Source organism: Aythya marila (genome assembly GCF_965140915.1).
Source record: "Aythya marila genome assembly, chromosome: 1".
Taxonomy (NCBI): Eukaryota; Metazoa; Chordata; class Aves; order Anseriformes; family Anatidae; genus Aythya; species Aythya marila.
Genome location: NC_139042.1, coordinates 93,706,574 through 93,724,194, shown reverse-complemented (window position 1 = coordinate 93,724,194; position 17,621 = coordinate 93,706,574). Strand labels below are relative to the sequence as shown.

At 46.2% G+C, this 17,621-nt stretch overlaps 1 protein-coding gene across 5 annotated transcripts in view; it reads left to right on the top strand.

The window, feature by feature from the left end:
* The first annotated feature begins 1,856 nt into the window (after nt 1–1,856).
* Nucleotides 1,857–17,621, top strand: part of B3GALT5 (beta-1,3-galactosyltransferase 5) — a 31,557-nt gene continuing 15,792 nt past the window's right edge. For 3 of the 5 annotated variants that reach the window (XR_014316758.1, XM_082751723.1, XM_082751724.1), the window contains exon 1: nt 13,679–13,891. The gene's annotated coding sequence lies outside the window, so the exon portion shown is untranslated. Of the gene's footprint in view, nt 1,934–13,678; nt 13,892–17,621 lie in introns of those variants that run through there. The other 2 variants (XM_082751726.1, XM_082751725.1) reach the window with 2 other exon arrangements.

The window sequence follows — 17,621 nt, the reverse complement described above, 5'->3', positions numbered from 1 at the left end:
CTGTCTGTAAAAAGTGTTCATTTAATCCTAGCAAGCTCCACTAGTATCTGTAAAATTACATTTTCTCCATCATTAGGGTTTTAGCTTTTCACCTTGCCTCGTGTTCCTGCTAATGGTTCTGGTGCTGTGTATACATTTACCTGAGTCCCATAGGATGTACAAGATACATGAGCATACTCCTCTTTCACCAGAGAGGCAGAAACAGATCAGGCATGATCAGAAGCTCATACAAAATAAGAGAAGAAAATAAGGCACTTTCTCCCTCTCTTACCTGGTTGAACCAGGGTTAACATATTTATTTAGGACACGGAGAGCACAGGGGTTGATCCTATCGTTGTTTACGGAGGCATCAGCAGCCCACCTGCAGGAGACCCTAGCCACAAGGATACATGATCTTCTTTGTAGGAAAGAGATGTCCCAGCCTTGTCAGTTTTCAGGGATAGATCTGTATTCACTGGGTCGAGGAGACAGAGAAAATTAATCCATATTCATGCTCTAACTGTTATTTAGAAGTTCACTGAGCAGGATGGAGCTTGGATTTCATCTCCTTGTCCAATTACTTGCTAGGAGATTTATAATAACTGCTTACAGGGGAAGTGAGAGGATAAAAAGTACTTATTAAAGTAGCCCGTAGCTACATACCCAAAGGAACTGTAACTTTATATTTAACTCTGATCAACAAGAGGCTGGCTTTTTAAGTGGAGATCTCCAGTGCTGTGTGTGATCACTATAAAAATAACAGAACAAATTAGGTAGAAGAAAAAGCTGGGGAGGTTTCCTGAACCTCTTGAGCGGGTCCATTTATTTGTTCAGGATACATCTGAAGTCTGCAGAGCACTGGGAGGCGAAAGATGGGTAAGCAGTTCTCTGCCCACGCTGTTCTTATGCTTGTAGGTGATGCAGAGCTCAGAGCTGCCAGCTGCAGCGAGGGAAGGACCTTGGAGTCCTCGCTGACAGCTCACCGAAATCATCAGCTCAACCTGCAGCAGCGGCCAAGACCCAGCAAAACGCTGGACACCATCAGGAGACAGCGTGACTCTGTTGTCATTTACAGCCTTGCCGAGCTGACATCTTGAGCATTTTGTGCTGTCTGGGCTCTGCGTTTCGGGGAAGATGTGGTAATATAAGTGGCACAAAGAAAACAACAAAACAGCTCGAGAGAATGGAGCAGCTGTTCCACGAGGAGACTAAAAAGACTCTTACATTTTGAGAGGAAGCCAAGGCATTTTGAACATCATAAAGGCACTGAATAAGATGAATGCAGAACTGCTAGTCAAGAAATACTGCAACACTGTAAAGAAAATCATTATACACAGCCAGGATGTGCAATGAAATTAGCAGAACAGTGTGCGAGGCACAAAAGAGAGGGCTGTTTTAGACTGTGGGTAGTGGACTTTTGCAATTTGCTGTCAGGAAGTTATGGAGACACCTGGAAATATGGAGTCACCCTGCAAATGAGATAAACCCAACACGATGAGCTCGTGCTGTGTGACAACCTGCACACCTGCAGTAGCCTTGTTGTATCCCGGGCTGCGGAGCTTTGTGTGCACGATGTCCTGCAAGCTCTGCCTTCCCCCTGCTGAGGTGCAGAGCCAAGAGCCCCAGCATAACCAGTACACCGGGCAGGCCCGATGGCTTCAGTCATGAAAAAAAACGACCACACCTCACACATCCAGGTATTACTTTTTAAGGCAGAAATATGGCAACCATCTTCTTGAGAGCGCATAATCTGGCAAGGCCCTCGGGGAATGTGAGGAATGCTAAGCCTCACCTACAGACACAGTGCACTGACCCAGTCCTAGGATACTTTCAGTGCCTAGTGAGAAAGCCAGCAGTGCACGGCCGTACCTACCAAACAGACCCTCGGTGCTTTCCTTGGGATAACACTTCCTAGCATTTGCTGATTGTCTTTTCTGCCAGACGAAAGGAGGTTGTGAGTATGCAAAGGATAACCTCACTGAAAGCCAGCTGCTGCTCTGCAGGAGAGCCCTGTGATTTTAGCCCTAATGCTAATTCTGCTTGCATAAGCTTAACACTTTCTGCAGTGGTTTGGTGCAACTAGGAAAAGCATTAAGTCTTTTCTAATTCCACTTTTCTAACAGCAAAAGTACATGAGCTAGTGAATTAGATTCAATAGAAAACATACTGTATGCATGATTATGCCGTTTATTATTTACTGGGAGAAAACAACCCCACCTGGCTAGCAGGGACTGCCTGACACTGCATCTCACTGTGGATGCAAAATCATTGCTGGAGCACCGCAGTTAAACACAAAACAGCATGCTGCTTTTGGTGACACTTCGGTATGTAGAGTATTTTCCTTGATGAATTATGCTAGAAACTTCAACTGTACTGAAACAAGCTAACATTAGAAAGGTTTCAAGCCTATAGATCCATGCATGCCATGGGGTGGTGGCTGTTTGCACTTTAAATTGATTGATTGCCAAATTTAACAGACTGATGAAATACGAAAGAAATGACAAGTATCATCACAAAGTACCCGGGCAGGCAGGGATACTCAGTGGCTTGCTTTGCAGGAAAATGAGTATTAGGGGCTTCAGTCTGTTGCTAGTAATATAGGGGGTTGAATTACAGGTCCAGACAGCAACCTGTGCCATGTTGTCTCTTGTATAAGAGCACTTCTGATACACCAAATCATGTAAGAGGTTTTCTTCTGAGAAAACTCTAAGGGAAATTTATTGCAGAGAAACGAAACTACTCAGTAGTTTTGGCAACACTGTGCTAGCCTTTGGTGTGTGTTTCTGGTCACCTTTCTATCCCCCTTATCTGTTCACCTGCCTCCCATCTAATAAGACTTGCTAATAGTCTTCTGTGTGCTGCGAGAATATCAGTGTTAAAGGAGATAAGCTATTTATCGGCATCCTTTGACAACTTCAGAAAGATGGAGATACACTTGACAAACAATCTGGAAACCTGAAAATTCGACAGAGTAATTTGTTCAGAAGACAGATTGAAAGTTTATGGTTTGATGTCAAATATCTTGAAGAACGAGGGACGTTCCTGCAGTCACACAGTCATTGCCATGCACACAGCAAACAGGGAAACATCAACACTCAGCTGAGACTCTCATCCTTAATGAGTTACTGTCTCCTTTTTGCTCATGGGAAAATAAGTTGCAGAGGTTCGATGACGTGCTTCATGCCACAGGTCAAGAGTACTGGAGTCCAAATTAGATGTGGACTACCTGGTGTGTATCCCCCTGCTTCACAACATATAGCACCCATGGTTTGAAGTAGGATGGAGCTATGCAATCCCTACCTTAGAGGGACTATGGATGAACCTGAGAACACCAGGACCTGCATTATGGTAACCACAGCTTCACTGAGGAAAAGTATCCTTCACTTTCAGGACACTTTACAAGCAATAGAGTTGTCATGACACCAAACAAGTCTAAGAGAAGTTGAGTTTTGATACCAGCCTGTCCAAAAACATTTTGGACCACAGACTTTCCAATTAACTTCCTTATAGTTTACCTTCTCTCTGAAAGTAATATATATAAATATATATATATATATATATCTTGTTACAGAAAATTTATGGGCATAAAATCAAAGTATCAATACATTGATCAGAAGATGGAAGCATAACTGCATCTTCTTTCTTTGATGAGCTTATATGTGTCTGAGTTGTCCACCTGACATTAGAAAATACTCACTTCTACTTTTTTTCAGTATAGTGATACCTGACAGCTATCAAAACCACCTTCTCCTCCACATTGCATCCTCAATGCTTGCCATCACCCAACTCTACACAGCCTGCAGAATAAATGACCAACTAAACGGTATCAGGTACTGCTGCACTGGTGGCAGAGGGAGGCTCTTGGTGCTGCACTGACTTTCAATACAGCATCCTTGATGATTGTTGTTTTCCTGTCAATTCCAATTTCCAGCCTTCTGGGGAAGGTTTTTATTTCTTTTTGTCTTCACAGCTTGATGGTGTTTCAGCAGAAACCCTCCAGCATCTGTGTGGGTTCAGTAGGCCAGGGCAGAGGCAGAGGTGAGCACAGAGCAGAGCAGCTCAGGGGCTGTGTGCGCACCTGCTGTTGCTGGCCTCAGCCTTCGGAGCCACACCGCCCTGATAAAGTTAGCATCCCAGGCAGCACAAGGCACACCAGCGGCTTTTCTTCTTGCTGCCCAGCCTGTACATCCTTCCCTCACCATAGAGATTTTTTTGTTTTTATTTTTTAGCAAGTGAGTCACTCACAAAATAAACTCCAAACAAAGGGGACGCATCCTCTTCCAGCATCTTCTTTAGCATCCCTTTGGCCAGGGAGACCCCACAGCAGCAGCCTTGGCTGAGAAGCAGCCTCTGGTTATCCTATGTGAGTGATTGCTGGCAGTCGAGGATGGAGCATGGATTATCAGAGGATTTTTGGCTTCCCGTATGCTCTAGTACTTTTCCATAAGGGTTGCAAGATCGCTGGGTTTTAATGATGCAGCATGCTGTGTTAATGCTGGCTGCAGGCAACTTAATCAGGTCTGGTACCAGCATCTATGTGCTCCTAATCAGATTTTGATGAAAGCTAGAGGCAGTGATAGAAAATGATATCCAACCTCTGGCCAGCCTGGGGCTGGTTTCAGTGAAGCAGCCGGTACGTCCCATCACAGATGCCTGCAGCAGCTGGAAGAAACAGCTCCAGCAGGACCATGGAGGAGAGTATCTTCAGGGATGGGTTTTGGGAACCATGCTTAGTTGATGGCCTGGCACAGGATGGCGTGCTGATGAAGTTCAGAACTGGCGAGAAGCTGGGAGGCGTTTTGTGGAGGAGAACGGGGCAATGGGCCAGGAAGGCAGGCCCCAAAGGACACAAGCAAGGTAAAATTTGACAGTACGGAGAACCAGCATCACATGCTTTGGGGATAAATAAGATTTTTTGCTACAAGCTGGGTGCTCATCCTCCTGGGACTGGTCTGGGAGGAGAGGGGCCACACATGCCTGTGGCATGGGTTCGTCTGGGAGCCAGGAGGAGCTGTAACGCGATGCAGTGGTGGCAAGGAGAAATGTGATGAGTGGATGTGTTCAGGAGCTATTTTCAGAAGCGCAGGGTATTACATACCAAGTAATGTTGCATAAGGCTGCGGTGGCACCTTGTTTGGGTACGAGGTGGTGTTTGATCCTCTGCTCCAAAAGGATGGATTCACACTGGGGGATCAGGAAAAAGCTGTTCCAGGTACCAGGGCTTGTGTGGCCCAATTTACCATAGGAGGTGACAGAGCTGTGGTTGGCTCCGTCCAGCAAAAAGGTGGGTGTTGAGAGTTTCTGCGTGATTGGGGCTAGAGAAAGGATGAAGCTGGAGAAGGAACTTGATGCAGAGAAAAGGAATATGAATGTTCAGCAGATGCACCTGGTGCATCATGCATTACACGTCCTGAGGACCTGCATGAGAGATAAAGCAAGGATAGGGTACGGTGACCATATGACTGCACATACCCAACACACAGGACAGTTCTGCCTGACATGCTGAAAAACAGGATCTCATCATGAACATTTCCATAACCTGGAAATATCTCTCACCTGAAGAGAAGCAGCAGCTAGAGAGACACAAGCACGGAAATGAGAGGCCTCCTTTATACTGCTTACATGGCTTCTCCATGCAGTGAGAGAGCCAATACTTGGCAGGACTTGGTAAGGTGGCCAGGAACTACCCTTGAACAGCTGTCTGCTGTTAGCAGCTGGGGTTTTGCGGGTGGAAATCTGCCTGTGGTGCTACCATGGTGTCAAAGGTGGCTCCAGAGAGTGAGCTCAGGCAGTGCTATATATCTGGTAATGTATTAGCAGTATGTTTTTTCCCCTGTGGAGATCTCAGCCTGACTGTTGCTATTGCTAATGTCAGCACCACCATCTTCCCCCAAGTCACTCATGCAGAAACCACAGGTATCTTGGTGCACAATGCCTTGAAGGCACGCGTTGAAGCCTTGTCACTGCTGCTCAAACAGCTCGAGGGCTTGGCAGACACTTGATCCCTGTCAGCCTCAGCAGGTGGGCTTCAGAAATGCCCGGGGAGATAATCCCTGGCGAGGTGATGAGCCTCTTTGGGTTACAGAGGGGCTTGTCCCATGGTCGCCGCAGGGTCTGCTGGCACTGTAGGACCTGGCAGCTGGCTTTATCGCCGTGCCCGAGGTGAAGGTCAGCTGCTTTCAGAGGATGGCGCCTCGGCCTGCCCTTTTTGCTCCCAAAAGGAGCACAAAGGGCAGGCTCCTTGTGTTGGGGCTGTGGGTTGCATGGGGGGCCAGGCAACAGCTCCTGGCATGGGATGGGGGCTGCAGTGGGGCAGCCACTGCCCACCAAGGGATGGCTCTTGGCAGAAGTGGTGCCGTGGCAGAAGTGGCATGGAGCAGGAACAGAGCATTTGATCATGCACCATCACTGACAGACCAGTCACTTACCTCTGAAGCTGTTGGTCTGGCCCCTCTTGCTGTATCCTGAACCTACAAGTCGTTGGGGCTGGCTTGAGCCATTGCCTTGCTTGCCTTGATTTTGTGGCTGATGGTAACGAAAATGTACTGTCTAATGTGGGAATTGGTTTTGGTGTTGAGGGAAATAAGGTAGTAAAGGGATGCTTGCTGTTTTCTACAGGGTGGCAATGGAGGGTGCAATGGCTGTCTTGCAAAGTGGGGAGGGAAGTGACAGATGATGCTAAGAAAGTCACTTCATATTAATGTGCTGTGCTCTAAGTGCATTGCAGAGGGTGTGCGTTAACCTTCAAGATATAGCAGAGAAGTGCAGTGTGTGCCTATTTAAAGTGTCTGAGCTAGCTATGTTCAGCCATTAAAAAACTTCTTAGACATCTGAGGCAGCACATCAGTTTTTTATTTTTACTTTTTACCCCAAGTGTCTTTTCCTTTAGTAACCAGTAGCATGGCTTCATGACTACCTCCAGGAGCACAAGTGCAACACCACGCACTGATGGATTTGGAGGAGGCTGAGGGCAGTACAGGCACTGGCACATTTCTGAGCCCAAGAACCAAGGGGAGAAACACAAGCTGGACATGCAGAATTACCCTGAAACATTTAAATAGCCTTAACAGAAGGTGCCTGCATCTTTGGGAGATGTGGGTGTCTGGATGTCCTTGGCAAGCGGAGCCGGGAGCCAAAGCCTGGCTGTGCTGCCTTCACAGGGCTGTGTGTATGGGACTGCTGCACAAACGCCGTGGTGTTAATTGATGGAGTAAGTAAGATGTTAGAGGATACGTTTTGCAGTTGTTAACATGGGGACTGCTTCCAGATAAAAAGTTTTTTTCTTTCTTAATTACAACTCCATTTTCTGAATCCCATTCAAGGGGAAAGAAAGAGCAGGGAGTGGATTAAGTGGACAAGAGAAAACAAGGCCAGGTACATTTACTGCTCCTCTGCATTTCATGGCATGGTGCTAAAGATTAACAAGCTCTGAACTGGCAAGTGAGGAATTGGAAATAACACAACAGTACTCAACTGGATACTGCGTGCACTCCTGTGACACCCATGTTTAACAGCTAGCTGTAGGAGGGTCAAGGGGAACCAGGGCTAAAGCCAAACTAGCAGTCACGAGCATCCTGGAGGCAGACAGACCTGCACTATCCAGCTGCCCTTATGCTGAGAAGAGCTTAGGGTGCTGAGTCACGGAGCTTTTTGATGTCATGTTTGAGCTGTCTGCTTGGACAGGGTGAAGAAGAGAGCAGGGTCTGCTCCTGGTCCCACTGACAACTTGCTTTACGGAGAAACTCCTAAATGAGCTCATGGTGCCCCTTGTAAAGGCAAGTGCTGTAAGCACCAGCCCAGTATATACAACAATGATGGAAGTCTCTGCCCCAAGGAGATGTGCCCTAGGGGGAAGAAGTGTTTCTCTGCCATGTGGAGGATGGACTGGGTACACCACTGCCCTCCGCTTGTGTCTGTCAAGCAAAAAAGAAGAAAAGTTGGAAGCTGCTGATGTAGGACATGAGTTTGATACCTGGAAATCAGAGGGATCAGAGGGAAGATGGACACCTATCAATCTAGCAATAGTTGCCCTCATTCATCTGGGAAAAAATAATAAAAAAAAAAAAATGGAGAAAAGGAGACAAACCTGTACAGTTTCGTAAATATAATTTCTAAATCTCTGTGAATGTTACCTTTCTGAGGCAACAGAAAGGGTCAGAGTGCAGCAGAGCACTCTGTAAACAGGTGGATGAGAGAGAGCAGTGCTGATTAACAGGGTTTCCTTGAAAAAAAAAAATAGGTGAAAGTTTGCATTTGATTTGAGGCTTATGTGGCAAGGCTCTATACAGCCATTACATGTTTTAAAGAAATAAGTGTTTGCCGAATGGCCTTTTATTCTTCGAGGAATAACATGTTTCACTTCTTGAAATCCTATTTTAAACCAAGCAGGAACATTTCAAAGAGGAATGATGTCAAAAATAATTTAATTTTTGTTGTGCTTTTAGGAGAACATTTTTTCTGAATTTTAAATCTCGTTGAAAGTAGTACTGGGTCAGATTTCCCTTGAGTCCTGTTTTATACCAGTTTTGTGTCTGACAGCAAGTTAGCTTGGTGCATTCAGCTGGATTTGCAGCATTTTGCTGCAGGGAAATAGTGTAGGAGCCACTTCTGCTGGTGCTGCAGTACCCCGGTGCTTTTTTTAAAGAAACCCGAGGCTCAGACCAAAACCATCTGCTGGGGTGCACTTGATCCATTAGGGCAAACACATAACAAAGCACCTGATTTCTCAATCAGCTTTAAACTCATCGAACAACATCGTACACTGGGGCTGGCTATGCATAGCACTTGCCAGGGCAGGCAATTGCCCAGGAGGTAGGCTCACCCTGCCTCTGGGCTGTCCCTGTGGACTGCTATTTTTTCAAATGTGAAAGCTTTGGTATACTTGATTTTGATCCAAATAAACAGAAACTTTCCTGTTGACGGCCTTTGTTTTGAGCCAGATCAAAACTATGCTCTTTGGATACCTTCCCCTTGGCAATTGCTCTCTTGCCAGCCCAGCAGAGAAACAGGTTGATAATAAATAAATAAGTAAGAAACTGCATTAAACTCAGTAGCTCAGAGACAGTGGTCTTGGGAGCAGAAATCCCTTCCTGAAGGGAAATCATGGAGCAAGGCACACACTTTGTGGGTTTGTAGCCATTCTGGCCCAGTCTCTTGTACCTGATCAGGACAGTGCTTCAGTGTCTTTGTTTTGTTTCTTTTTTTTTTTTTTTACTTTATTTTTTAATTTTCTTTACACTTCACATTGGAGAAAAGCCTACAGAAACAAATAAATAAAAAAGCTCCACATACCTCCCATTAATTATACAGTGAGAAAAGGTGAAATAAATGCCTTTCCTTATTCCTGTCAGTTGAAGCCCGGAGCATGTTATTTGATTATCACCGTTGTTGTAAAGCAGTGCTTAGCACCTGCTGCAAGACAGCCACGAGGAAGGACTCTTTTGGGGGACTTGGAGGGTCACAGGCTGCTGGAGCAGTGGGGCACCCCTGGCTGTGTCTCTGGAAAGAGCCCACAAGAGAGTAGCAGAAGCACAGTGTAGGAGGTTACAGTTAACGAGCCACAGAATCACAGAACCACAGACAGGTTTGGGTTGGAAGGGACCTTAAAGATCAGCCAGTTCCAACCCCCTGCCATGGGCAGGGATACCTCCCACCAGCCCAGGCTGCCCAAAGCCCCATCCAGCCTGGCCTTGAGTACCTCCAGGGATGGGGCACCCACAGCTTCTCTGGGCAGCCTGTGCCAGCGCCTCACCACCCTCTGAGTGAAGAATTTCCTCCTAATGTCTAATTTAAATCTCCCCTCTTTCAGTTTAAACCATTACCCCTTGTCCTGTCACGAGGAAGCTGCAGGAGCCCAAACCTCCACACCACAGCCAGGATCTCACGGCAGGGGGTTGGAACCAGATGATCTTTAAGGTCCTTCCAACCCAAGCCATTCAATGATCCCACAGCCTCCCATGCTGTGTGGACACCCACCAGGTGCAGCCCTCGTCTAACACGTAAGAAGACTGTGGTGAAAATGTTGGCCGGCTTATTAAAAAGAAAATCAAAAAGCAGCTTCATTGCAGCCTACACTATCCTTCTGAGTGAGTGTTGCTGCACATGGTGAAGGACCAAGCTCCAGACCTCAGCTGGAGATGCTCTTTGACTCTCCGAGGGTCTTTGTGCTTTGCAGGAAGGGATTAGATAGCAAGAGTTTTGCTTAGCTAGCAAAAAATTGTTAGCAATATATACACAAGGGAAATCAGAACATTTTACTTTTACACATCTGAATGCAGTTCTCTTCACATATCAGCAGCAGGCTTTCTTACAAATAATGAGTAGAAGCTGGCATTAAGCATGCAAACAAAACTAATGCTATATACACTATATACACTATATACACTATATACACTATATACACTATATACATATATATAATGCTATATTCACTATATACATTGTGAATGCAAATTAGAGAAGATTATAAAGCAGTATTAGTTTATTTAATCATTTATTGCTTATTCTCAATAAATGACTTGACCTTTTATTGATTACCTTAACTCCTGTATGCAAAATAAAGCGTGAACAGCTATGGGGCAACTTAAGGCTTTTCCCTCTGAATTAAATTCCTATGGGAAATTATTTGTCAGAGTTTTACATCTGATTGTCCAGTCTTTGGCATTTTCATAAGTGGCTTCTTGTTATGTCGTGGTGTGCTACAGTGGAGGTCCACTGGCCTGGGCTCAAACTGCTCCGTAAAAAATGTATGAAGCAAGTGAATGAGTATAAGACAGAGTCATACTATTGTTGTGCACGTATTTTTCAAATGGGATGCTTGCTATCCATAACCTCCCTTTAAGATGCACTTAAAATGCTTTCATTCACATGCAGTGGGCCCACAGCATATCTGCTGCAGGACTTACCCCAACCCGGCCAAGGGAGCACACAGTCCCCTCCCTCCCTGTCCCCATCCCTGTCCCTGTCCCCATGCCACCACAGGAGCATGAAATGAATAGAAATGGGATGTAAAACCAAGTGATGTCCTCTGCATTCCCGTGTTCACCAGGCAACGTGTCGACAAGCAGATCCCGGACTGAAAATACCTTGTATTTTCAGGTTTGCATGCAGACAGCCCCAGACCCTGAGCTGCTGGCTCCCTCGGGCAGAGAATCGGAGCAGGGCGTGCGGGAGGCAGGGAGGAGCAGGCCAGCAGAAGAGGGATGTTCCCATGCCCGCAGGCAGCTGTTGGCAGTGATGCGTGGCACAGGCCGCACAGGCAGGCATTGGGTATTTAAGGTCTTGTTTGGACAAGTTGTGGTGAGACTTCAAGTATTTTGGTATGGTTAAGTGAGCACAACTCCCACCTTCATCTAGCAGGGATGCCATTATGTAGATGAAGGCAGATGTATAGTGAGGTAACTGACGTACTTAGCTCACCAGCACAGCTTGCTCTGTCTGCCAGAGGAGCGGTTCTGCATCGCTGGACTTACAATACTATAAATATGAGGGTAGAAGCCATTTGGCTACTATACAAATGCATTTTATTGGTACCGCTGCTCCTCGCGTGAGGTTAAATTGCACTGCTATTAATGTCATTATGACAAACTTTGCCCAAAAACTTCCAACAGAAGTCCTCCTCCTGACTGAGAAAATAATCTGCACGTAGATTCAATGTAGAAAGATGCTGAAAACTTCTACTTGAGAATTGGATTTCATGTTGCATAAAGTGAATAGCCTTGAAACTCCCAGTGCATCCAGTACCTGTTGCTGGTACACAGCCCACAAGCTACTCACCCTCTTCAGCTACAAGCACTGCTCTGCCTTCACCCATCTTATCAGCACCTGCATTCAGAATAGCCCAAGGACATAGCTCCTATTCACTTTTTCATAACATTAAAAAAAAAAAAAAAAGCAACTACAGAACAACACCACAGCAAATCAAAGCTAATCCCCCACCAAACAACGGCACCTTTTGATGGGTGACTGCAGTTTGACCTTCCCTCTGCCTGCCTTGTGCTGCAGTGAGCTGTGGAAATATTACCTGTCACTTTTTAAGGACTCTTCCAACCCACATCACTTGCCCGAGGAGATGACAACACAGATCCACCAGCACAATCAGTGCTTTGAGCTCCAGTGTCCTGCTGGAAGGAGAAAGGAGCTATGGGGAATGCTGGGGGAGATGGGCTTGGGGACAAATTTGGTTTGGAAGGCAGAGACTTTCCTTTTCCAAGCCCCATGTCTTTCTCTGTGAGCTTCTCAGCCAGCTTCTCAGAACCCCATGTTTTCCTTTTTTTTTTTTTTTTTTTTTTTTTTTAATTTGATCTTGCCTCTTTTGATGACTAAGGGAACAGGAAGATTATAGTTTAAGTATATAATTTTCATTTGATGTGACAGGTTAAAGCTATGTGCTTTTCGAGAAGGCTGAGGACTATTTTAGTTCAACTACAATGCTGATCTGGGCCCTGACTCACTCCTTGAGAACCGATTTCATGTAGACATATGTTGACTTATATTGAAATATAGACATATGTTTACATTACTCTGCTTAAACGCTTTCCTGTCGTAGGGGTGGCCCTACACACCAAGTGCAGTGTTGAATAAGAGGTAGGTTTTGCCTGCTTTTCCCAGCACTACACCTACATTTCTCTGAGTTCCCCTTTATTCCTCACCTCCCCAAAAGATGCCAGCCTCTCAGCCTGCCGTGAGCAGGAGCCCTTCAACGTGTGACCCTGCCCGGGGCTGTGTGCGCCCTATTGGAGCAGTGCTGTCTGCAGCAGTTTTGGAAGTGGTTCCCAACATATACTCTTGCATTTCTCCTGCAAAGAAGAAGGAAACAGCATTTTGTGCATCTCCTACGTGACATCTATCTGTCTATACACTTGGAGCCAAGGGAGAGGAGGAAGGGAGCTGCCAGCAGCCTGTGGTGATTGATTCGTCCCTTGTTTTTGTGCCGCGCTAGAGCAACCCATTTCAAAACCTGACAGTGACAAATCAAAGGGAATACTTCTTGCTGGAAGTCCAAACTCCCTGAGTTGTTAGCGGGAAGGTGGCTATTAAATGGGCCTCTTTACCCACAACATCTATCTGGAAGCATTCAATCCAGTTCGAGCTTGCAGCCCTAAAGAAAGAAATGTATTTGCCTGTAGCTTTTTGCTTCCGTAGCTGTTGTCGTTAAACTTTCCCTCACTAATTGCAGCCACGGGGGTCAATGTGCATCAGTGAAGGTGAAAATCCTGCACCACTCCCTTTTGTGATGAGTTCCTGGAGGCGGCCGTGTGGCAGATATGGTGTGCTCTTAGCTCCCTGTTGCCCTCTTCACCAGGTTGTCGAGGTTTTTAAAGGGAAACCCCATGGCTCAGAGGGTGCCTGGGTGCAAGATTTTCCCCGGGCTGTGAACACCAAGGCAGCTTTGCTCTTAACCCAGAGCGCGGTGCCCAACTTCCCAGCACTGCAAGGGGTTATCTCTGCTCCGGCAGGATTTGTGGCTCCGTTTACAGCGCCAGCTTCACCGTGGGGGTCTTTGCCTCCCTCCCTCCCCAAATAAATGCAGAATAAACCCATTTGTGGACAGTTGCTAACTTTCCTTTCCCTGCCGATCCCACTGCAGTGGCAGTGCGCGGCTGTTACCTACGGGTGGGAGGGAGGGAGAGGGAGGAGGAGGAGAAGGAGGAGGATAGAGGGAGGGAAGGAGAGACAGGCAGAGAGCTCGGGTTTCCACTGCAGCACCAGTACCTTCCCCGTCTCACCCCACAGCCCACGAGGGGCTGGAGGTGGCCACGCAGCAGCTGCCGTGGGATTGCCAGGCGGCGCGGGGAGGAGAGCGGAGCGCAGGCAGAGCGTAGCGACTGCTGTGGGAGCCCACTGGCCGCAGCATGGCCCTGAGAGCTGGGGGATGCGCGTGAGGGAAAGAGCTGCAGATCGCCAAGCACAGGTAGGATTGCAATCACGCGTGGGGCCTCCGCTCGCCTGCCAGCCTTCCCCCATGAGAGCGGGGTGAGACGAGGCAGCAGGTGCCATCACACTTGCTGGGGAGCCAGTGGCAAGGCTTGCTCCAAAGAGCGGTGTCAAAGTCTAGAGCCCGAGCTGAGCCCTGTGTGACCCCAAAGTGCTGGGGAGCTCGTCCCAAGGCTCAGGGCTGCAGCTTTCCTCCTAGGGTAAAAGGGGCAGGAGGTGTATCGTGCTCCTTGGCAGGAGAGATACGCTGATCTGACAGGAGGCAGGTAGCAACCCCTGCTCCCGTTTGCTGGAGTGTTTAGGGTAGGTTTTAATACCGGGGAATGTTTTGGCTGCCCGTGAACCTTTCCCCCAGCTACAGAGCAGGTTCTGTTTGGGCAGATGAGGTGCGATGTTTTCCTTGCTGTCCCGTGCGTTTGCTGAGAGGTTGGAGAAAATGCTTGAAAAGATCTGGGAAGTACAGGTAAATAATTATATTGGGCTGCCTCTGTTCTGGGTAGGACTATATGGTGGTGGAAAGCATATGGTGGTGGGAGCTATAGGACAGGAAATATATAATGCCTGGGAACATCCATCCTAAAGTACTGGCTTGCCTCCTGAGTAGACACATAAATGCAAAGACTTAGGTAAACGGTTGTATTGGTAGGGGAAAAATTAATCTTCAAACACTGATAAAGAAATGGTGCCAAGAAACAGGATGGAAGGAAAGGGCAGAGAAGGGCTCACCTACTCCGTGCAAGTGCTGCCCCGGATTAAAATAGAAATAAATAGAAAAATAAAATAGAAAAAATAGAAAATAGAATAGAAATAGAATAGAAAATAAAATAAATAGAAAAATAAAAATAGAAAAAATAGAAAAATAGAAATAGAAATAAATAGAAAATAAAAACACATCTAAAGGGTAACATCCTGCAAAGTCCTCATTCTACAGTGGCACTGGCTGGGCTGAGAAGCACCCTGTTTGTAAAAGATTTGAGTTACAATGTCTTCATTGGTATTTTTTCTTGGTCCAGACATTTTCTGTACGGTGTGCATAGCTATTTCTTCCCTGCATTGTTCTTCCTTCTTCCTTCACATATCTTGAGATTGCTTCTGAGGGAGAAGAGCAAGACCCTCATCCTGTCTCAAATATCATTTTCAGGTTTGTCAGTTTCATTCAGATGAAAAATCCAACTTGTAGCACTACTTGTAAATGCAGGTGCAATACTTAATCAGTTTTGGGGGACACAAACTCATATGTATAATTTGTGAAGCACAGTGCTCCCACAGATCAGTGAACCAGGCTTTTGGAGTCACAGCACTGAAATCAAGAGCTGAAGGAAGAATTGTTGTCATTGATTTATTTCATTATGAAAGCAAGATGGTGGCTGTGAGTTGAACCTTACTCCTGTTCAGCACAATGAAACAATGTTGGCTCATGGTAGGGAAGGCTGTTTTGGTGCATCCAGCTGTGGACAGCCACTAACCTTTGGCACAATCAGAAGTTTGGTATGTAGCAAGTGAAAACAGTAATTGTATTATGCCCATTGATTCATAAGGTAATAATAAAAAGGGAAGAGAGTGCATTGGCATTGAAGAGAAATCCAGAAAGAGACATGTGGCACAGAGGGTGTGAAGGGAGGATGGAGACAGAAAGTTTTCAGACCAAACTTTTGGAGGAAAGGACTACCAAGAAGGGTAAAGGTCCGTCTGTGAGGGCGAGGAGGCTGCGCCCAGAGCCACCGCCGTCTTCTCCACCCGCGAGGCAGGACGCCTCTCTGATGGTTGCCTGCCAGCTCTCCATTGATCGCCCGTATTCAGTAAAACCATCCCAATATGCTCCTAAAAATGAGAAAAAGTGACAGCTCTGGGTGCTGGACTGCAGTGGCTGTCCCTGCTCTGACAGCCTGAGCTTTGCACAGGGAGCTCCTGTCACAGCCTCTGCTGCCCTGCTGTCCCCCTGCCTCCTGAGAAAGGACTCTGGCCCCATTAACTAAACAAATGGGTATTTTGGTGGGCTTTTTTTCAGAGCCAGGATGTCATCAAGAGGATTTTGTAGGAAGCTTGGAAAAGCAAAATGATATTTTAAAACAGAAGTTAGTTTTCCTGCTTGGCTAAGTTCCCTGGAAGTGTATTTCTTTTTGACTCTTCTGATGCAGAATTTCTTTCCTGTGGTGTTATGGGAGCAGCTCCACCTCCTGCCAAACTTTTTGCTGGTTTTGAGAGCAGTGCTGTGTTTTGGTCTGAGGATGCCTTTTGACTTTTCCAAATGAGCATTACGAGTACATGGTCATGGCTGCATCAAGAGCTCATGGTGAATTTTTTAATAAGGAGAAAGATGCAGCCTCTGGTGCAGAAGGTCCAAAGCTCTGTGAAAACATGCTCGCAGTCTTTGCTCTCCTGTAGGCATTGGCCACCTGGGTGCTGAGGTGTGCACCTCTGGCCTGGACCATTTTAGGAATGGAAATCTGCACAGGTGGTGCTGCTGTGTCTGAACTGGGAAGACTGTGTCTGGTGGATGGGAGTCATGAACTTTTGTTCTCTCCTCATGCCTCTCTTGCATGTGGATATTATGTGGCAAAATGTTTGTGTGCCTAGATGATGCACCTGAGAGAGTTGCCATGCTAAGGCTGTGCTCGCTCCTTTGCCCACCGGCGCTGTAGTCCACCTCTAGTATATTACCTTGGGTACTATGGGAAACATCATTCAGAGAAGGAATTGGCATAAACTGCTCTCTGAAGAGGTAAGAAGAGAGAAGGAGCTGCAGCAGGTCAGGCAGCTATTCTAAAACTGTCTGTGCTATAGCACAGCCTTAGGAGATCTAGGGCAAGCAGGTGAAACCTTCAGAGGCTTTTCCTCCATTACTGAATTTTAAAAAGTTTTATAAGTCTCTCTCTTTTTTTTTTTTTTTCTTTCTTCCTTTATTTTTTGGTCATGTTCTTTCTTTTATTATTATAAAAAAAGTTTTTCTACATATTACAACTGTAACAGTGTTTAGGCTGTGTTGATCATGATGCTTAAAAATTACGTTGTATGCATATATCTGAATGCAGATCCTATATGCATAGAATTTCCTAGGGATGAGTATTATTTTAGAATTTAACACATCTCTTGAATCTGTTTTTTTACCCTAGAACTACTTAATTTTTCATAGCTGGACTTGTTTCTATTCTTCATTTTTTAAAGAAAAAAAATGGTTTTTTTATTCCTTGTAAGATCCGAAGTGGTAAATAAAACAAGCACAATCTTCTACGAAGGCAATTCAATTTGCTGGTACAATTACAGGGTCAATAGGCCAAATGTGCATTAGCAGCATGATGACGGAGAACAAGCCAGGCAGCACAGTAGGATTTGCAGATTGGTGACAATAACGCTCCTTCTCCATCCGTCATGTAGCTGCTCACTTGCAGCACAGGAGGACTCTTTGGATAGGCAAGGTTAGGGATGTCTGTAACTCTCTGTAGGACTGGTGCCACAAGCACCCTGGGTTGACGTGTGATCCTGCAGCACAGAAAGGGTTTTTGGCTGCCTGGCTCTCTCCTTCCACTTTCCTCTCAGGCTATTTAACCTTCAGTGCCACCTGCTCCACATGGAAGAGCCAATGTCTTCTTTAAACGTTTTTCCATTTAAAAATAATAGGAAAAATAAATAGGACTCTGGTCCCCTTGTGAGGGACCAGAGTCCACAAGTCTTGTTCACGTGGCTTCTATCTTGGTGGCAATCCCATT